This window comes from Argiope bruennichi, chromosome 10, assembly GCF_947563725.1.
Source record: "Argiope bruennichi chromosome 10, qqArgBrue1.1, whole genome shotgun sequence".
In the NCBI taxonomy this organism is placed as follows: Eukaryota; Metazoa; Arthropoda; class Arachnida; order Araneae; family Araneidae; genus Argiope; species Argiope bruennichi.
Window position 1 is genome coordinate 31,357,723 of NC_079160.1, and position 5,953 is coordinate 31,363,675.

Sequence of the window (5,953 nt, forward strand, 5' to 3'; positions counted from 1 at the left end):
GCAATAGGAAAACTTTTTTGTTGTTCATCAGAACAATTTATAAAAAAGCTAAGCAAAAAGTCATTAAGCACAAAAGGTAAATTCAAATTAACAATAAAAACAACTTTCAAATTGTGACCATAACACATATTTTATGTACAAACAACAATGGGAAGACATATTTGCTCAGTCACACAATTAAAAAGGAAATAGACATTAAACAGAAAAAGTCTAAGAATGTGCACACAGATATACAACAAACACCACAAAATAAAATTTAAAAAATGATGTAAAAGATAAGAAATTTTTACTATAGAGAAACAGTATAAAATTATAAGAAGATTTTATAAAAAAAGTCAAAAATATAAAATAAATAATATATAAATATGTGAAATAGATTTTTACACATACCTAAAACTAGCTACTTTATGAAAAAAACTGGTTTTCAAACACGTATAAAACGCAATTTACTTCATAAGCATATTAATATTAGCATTTCAAAAAAGCACCTCTCACATATTTTTTTTAATATAAAAGTTTTTTTTAAATTTTAATATTAAATTGTTTTCAATCAGATCTAATTAATTGTATCTAGTGATCCGATATAAATTTTTAAAAATATAATTAATTATTTTGCCTATATGAAAAAAAAATTAATGTTAACTCATTAGCAATTCTATTTTCTTTAATAATTAAACCAGCACCCATCGTTTGAGTAAATGTCCTACATGTTAAAAAAAAAAGTAGTTTGGTAAAATTATCCTTTTTTCATCTCTCTCCACATGATCATGCATTTGACCATCAAAGCATATTTTTTTAGGCCAAAATCAAACATGATTACATAATATTTAAACATCCTTAGACTTTTTACAATAAAGTTTATAAGAGAAATCTAACAGTCATACTTTTTTGTACTTAAGGCAAAACATCTATATTCCATCAGATTAGCTTCACACATTAAGCTAAAATATATTGATTATAAAATATTAAAAGAAGATATAAAATAAATATAGAAAAGAGGCATGTTACTTATAAAATGAGTTATGTATCAATGTATTTTTTCAGGCTTATATAAATCTGTTATTTAAGTATAAAAGAGTTATACTTTATTTGAATGTTTAACTGTCTATGTAGTTAAAAACAAGAATTTCTACTATTAGAAAAATCAGTCTTCAAATATACATTTTGTTACAAATTACAAAAGTGTTCTTAGAAGATATTGAATCAAAATTAGTAGAGTTGAAGAATGCACATGATTTGAAATGAAGCCAATGCATGAAATGATCAACAAATGTTTGAAAAAGATATATCAAAAAGTGCAATACAAATCCTTAAAAAATTGGAACTTCATACCAAACAGAAGTCGTTCAGCTGAAAAACAAATAATAATTTGTTTTTCATTTTTTTAAATCTAAAAACAAATTATTCATTAATTCTTTTTATCAATATTCTTACTGAATTACTACTTTCGCATTAGAAATTTTCAATATTACACAGATAAAGCACTATGTTTTGACAATTAAAATTTGCTATTATAAGAAAAGTTCTTTTTCAGTTTGCTCCATATAATGCAGATTTTTCATACAACATATCATATTTTGTATGAACAATCATCATAGAAAATTGCATTTATGCATTTTTAAAACAGCACAAATAATTGCAAAAATAGATGTGTAGATCAAATTTCCAAGATGCAAAATTCCCTACAATATTTATTCATTCAAAATATGATTTTTTTTAATTGGATTGTAAAAGAATCTACTATACTAATAAAGTATATTAAATATATTGTATCGAAAAATTACCTCAATTAAATTTTAATAAAGTCTTTCAAGAAAGAAATAAAAGATATTTCTTTCTTAAAAATAAAGAGGCACTTCATGTGAAAAGATATTAAAATTTTTGAAATAATAAATAAAAAATATTAATTTTAAATGAAATAATTTTTTTGGAAAGTAATTTATTATTATATATTACAATCTTAAATATTTCACTCAAGTAGGTTTCATTAATGTAAACCATAATTATCTCATTCTCTCTCTCATTTATGGCTTGAAAGAATTTCTTCTATTTCTTACTTAAATTCTTTATTAATTATAGACAATATGTAAGAAGCAACAATGAAGTAAATAAATTCTAAATTGTCACTGGATTAACCTCAACATTTTCAATTTAAGATAGTTATTATGAAAAAGTATGTATGTTAATAAAACAATTTTTCATTTGATAATAGATTGTTAGCAAAAATTTTATATATTCTGCAAAACATTAGCTTTCACCTTTCTTTCTAATAGCATTATACATTTTCAAAAATTATTTAACCACATTTTCATTACATTAATATAAAGAACTGAATTCTTATGAATATAATTAAAATATTATTTTATAAAAGTCCTAAAAGTTAAATTTAAATAGGCACTAATGCATGATTTGTAACCTCTCAACCAAATATAATTTGAAAACATTACCATATACAAATGGTTATGTTTTATTTTTAAGATTAAAGCATTTGTATGTTCTTCTTTCTCACATAGTTCCTACTTTTATATGACAAAATTGCTCAATTTTCTGAAACATCTGACACACAAACACACACATACACAAAAAAAAAAAAAAAAAAAAAAAAAAAATCCAGAACATAGCAATTTTTTTCTGAGAATATAATTTAAAATATGAAAAATGCTTGCAATATTAATGCCCAAGTTAATTTTAAATATATATTTCAGCAAAGTTCCTTTAAATTAAATAAAATAAAAAAACACTGTGAAATACTATTTGAAATCTACTTTTTCATTAAGGTTTTCATTTTCTTACTCCCCCCCCCTATCTTTCTTTTTTGCAGAAAATCATTTATTAAAAATATTACAGATGCAAATTAAAATGCTTGCAATATTAATGTTAAAATGTTAAATGGACAAAATATCAATTATATGATATAAATTATAAAGGTTAATGTTAAATTTCTGGTACTACAACGAAAGGGGACGAGGGGGGGGGGAGTAGGATGGATCTTAACAATTTCATTAATAGGTGGTATCTGTAAGTTGAAACCCATGTAAGAATTTAAAATATATACTTTGTTAAATAAAGCAAGAAGAAACAATGAAATGTGATTAGTTCAGCCAAAGAAGTAAATTTTACTTGCCCTTAGTGACATTAGATGTAAAATAAATTAAAGGACAAAATTATGATTAAATTTCTGAAATTAGAATTCAAAAACATAATATGAATAACGTATTATTTTTCCCTCATTAGCAATAACAAATTTAATAAATACTTTTCTACCTCATGTCACAAAACACAAAATATTCATTCATTCATTGTCAAGGAGAAAAGCAGATAATCATACTTTTCATAATTATCTAGTATTTCTAATCAATAAAATATTTCATCAAACACTATTCCTAAAATCAAAATATTAATCATCTATCTTTTCAGCTCAAAACTGAATAAAACTCAAACCCTTAAAAAATAAGGGTCATCCTTTAATGAAAGCAAATTATAAAAATATATTTTTAAAAAAACAGCTTTTTTTAAATAAAAAACAAAAATTCAGAGAATTCATTTAATGGATAAAATAACTGACAGAAATAAAAATTAAATTTGATACTTACTTTCTATTTTAATAAAAAAAAATACAACCTTCTTACTGCATTTCATGCCTCATATTCCTGATCATTAGTCCATGCATGATATCTAAAACATGAATGTTTTCTTCAGATATATTTACAAAATTATAAAACCAATTTTTAATTTTAAAAAAAATATGAAGGGAATAATATATGACATAATGAAGTTTTAAATTTGAAAATAATATTATAAATATGCAAAGAATTTTGAAATTATAAGAACTTTTTTAAAATTCAAATGATGACTGTTTTATAAATTGTAAAGATTTTATTTTAATTATTTTTAGTCACAATTTTAACTACTAAGCATCTTATTTGAGAAATTGACTTTTATAAATATTAACTACCATGTTTTGCATTCATTAAAAGTTAATAAAGGATCTTTTTAAGCCATTTAGCATAAGTAGATGAATACTACGATTGTAGAACAGCAAAATGCCCAATTTCAAATATCTGTTACCTTATAAATACTTCCAAAATGGAAAAAAAAGATCAAATTACACCATTAAAATACTGCTTTTAAAACGGATATCTATAATTGCTATTTTCTCACAAAAACGAATAGCAAAATCATCAAACTACAAATTCTAGCTAACATGATTCATTAAGACAATTAAGTCTATTGCACTTGAAATTCTTAATATTCTTTTTTTAAAAAAAATCTACAGAAAATATTAATATATTAAACAATTATTGAAATATTTAATACTCATTAATACAAATTTGTAAACACCGAACAGTTATTAAATGCTAGTTGGCACATTAACAAATCACAATAAACAATAATAAATCAATATATCACTTTTAAAAGAGACACACAACATGAATTATTGTATTTTATATACAATTTAAGTGATTTAATTTATGTATTTAAAATTAAATAAAAAAAACAATTATTTAGAATGACAGTTAATGCAAAAAAATATAAACGTTTATAAAATTATATTACATGGCGTAGCAAACAGAGGAGAGGTAAAACAAAATTATGGGACTTTCATAAGTCTCCATAAATTCTTGTGCAGAATCAATATATTTCATGTAGATATCATAAAAATTTCCAAAAGCAAGAAAGCCCATGAAAAATAGTGCAAGTACAAAATATAGTAAATACTCCGTAAGTGGAGTCATGTTTGTTTTTGTTATTGTTTACAATACGATTTTTGAAACGAAAATTCGTTGCCATTTGCTATATTGATAACTAAAAATGTTGAAAAGCAGCATATCTTCTGGCGTGACGTAAATATCGCTCATCACTATGGCTGCAAGATTAGTTTAGTTTCTGCAAGAATCGTTATGATGCAAACTTTTACGATAAACTGTTTCATCGGCAATTGAAAGGTTATTATTATTTTATCAAATAGAATTCCAGGTCATTAATTTAAAATATCTCTAGAAATTGCGCCTAAGTTAGGTCCAGGAAATGCTTGTCTTCGATTTCGGAATTTTAATAGAAATTCAATCATAATGTCCTAATACTTAAATCTAGAAATTCCTAATATTTAAATCTAGTGGTGTATGGTGTCTCCAAAACATACTGAAACAATCGAAATCTTAATAGTCTTAATAAATCTAATGCTATCCATACAAGATTTACAAATATAATGTGTAAAAATCAAATTTGTTATTTTTCCCAATTCTTTAAATGCAAATATGCACCTTCCATGCCAGTTCTATTATAACAAGATAATCACCATATCGCTATGATATCTTAACGAGGCTGAGCCCAGGGCCTTAATGAGACTGTCTTGCACCTTTGGTCAACGCCAGATGTTATGTTTGCAAAACTACCCAACTCCCCCACGTACATACGCTACATGCTATCTTTTTGTAAATTTTTCATCCTCTCGAGACCCTCCTCCCACAGTTTTAAAAAGAACTACCAGTTTGTAATATTTTGCTACACAAATTAAACAAATTTTATAAATTTCTAAGGAATTTTATTAAAATTGTAGTATTTTTGAAAATAGTTATTTAATTAAATATTCTCATGAAAATACAGTACACAATAAAAAAAATTTACAACAGCAATAAAAAAATTACAAATCATTATTATTTTTTTAAGACTAAACACAAAGTAAAAGCTATGTTTATTGTTTATAACTACTACAGAAAGCTACTATATAAAGAAAACTTCTACTAATATACCAATATTTTATTAACTTATTGAGTGTTGGTAGTGGCATGAAAATTGATTTAAAAAAATTGAGTATAAAATTAACAACCAAAGATCTTCCTTCAAATCCCTATAAAATAGAGTAGATCTAGTTGATTTGAAAGAGCTACATAATAATATACATAAGATGCATAATCCACGATTTTTTGAATAACAAATAATATTGCTATTG

At 23.9% G+C, this 5,953-nt stretch overlaps 1 long non-coding RNA gene across 1 annotated transcript; it reads right to left on the reverse strand.

Annotated features, from left to right (window-relative positions):
- Positions 1-556: 556 nt before the first annotated feature.
- On the reverse strand, positions 557-4,753 carry LOC129988697 (uncharacterized). Its single transcript, XR_008785671.1, has 3 exons — positions 4,558-4,753; positions 3,594-3,675; positions 557-1,350 (listed from the first exon to the last, which is right to left on the reverse strand). It is a non-coding gene; the product is annotated as an uncharacterized LOC129988697 (long non-coding RNA).
- Between the last annotated feature and the right edge of the window lie 1,200 nt (positions 4,754-5,953).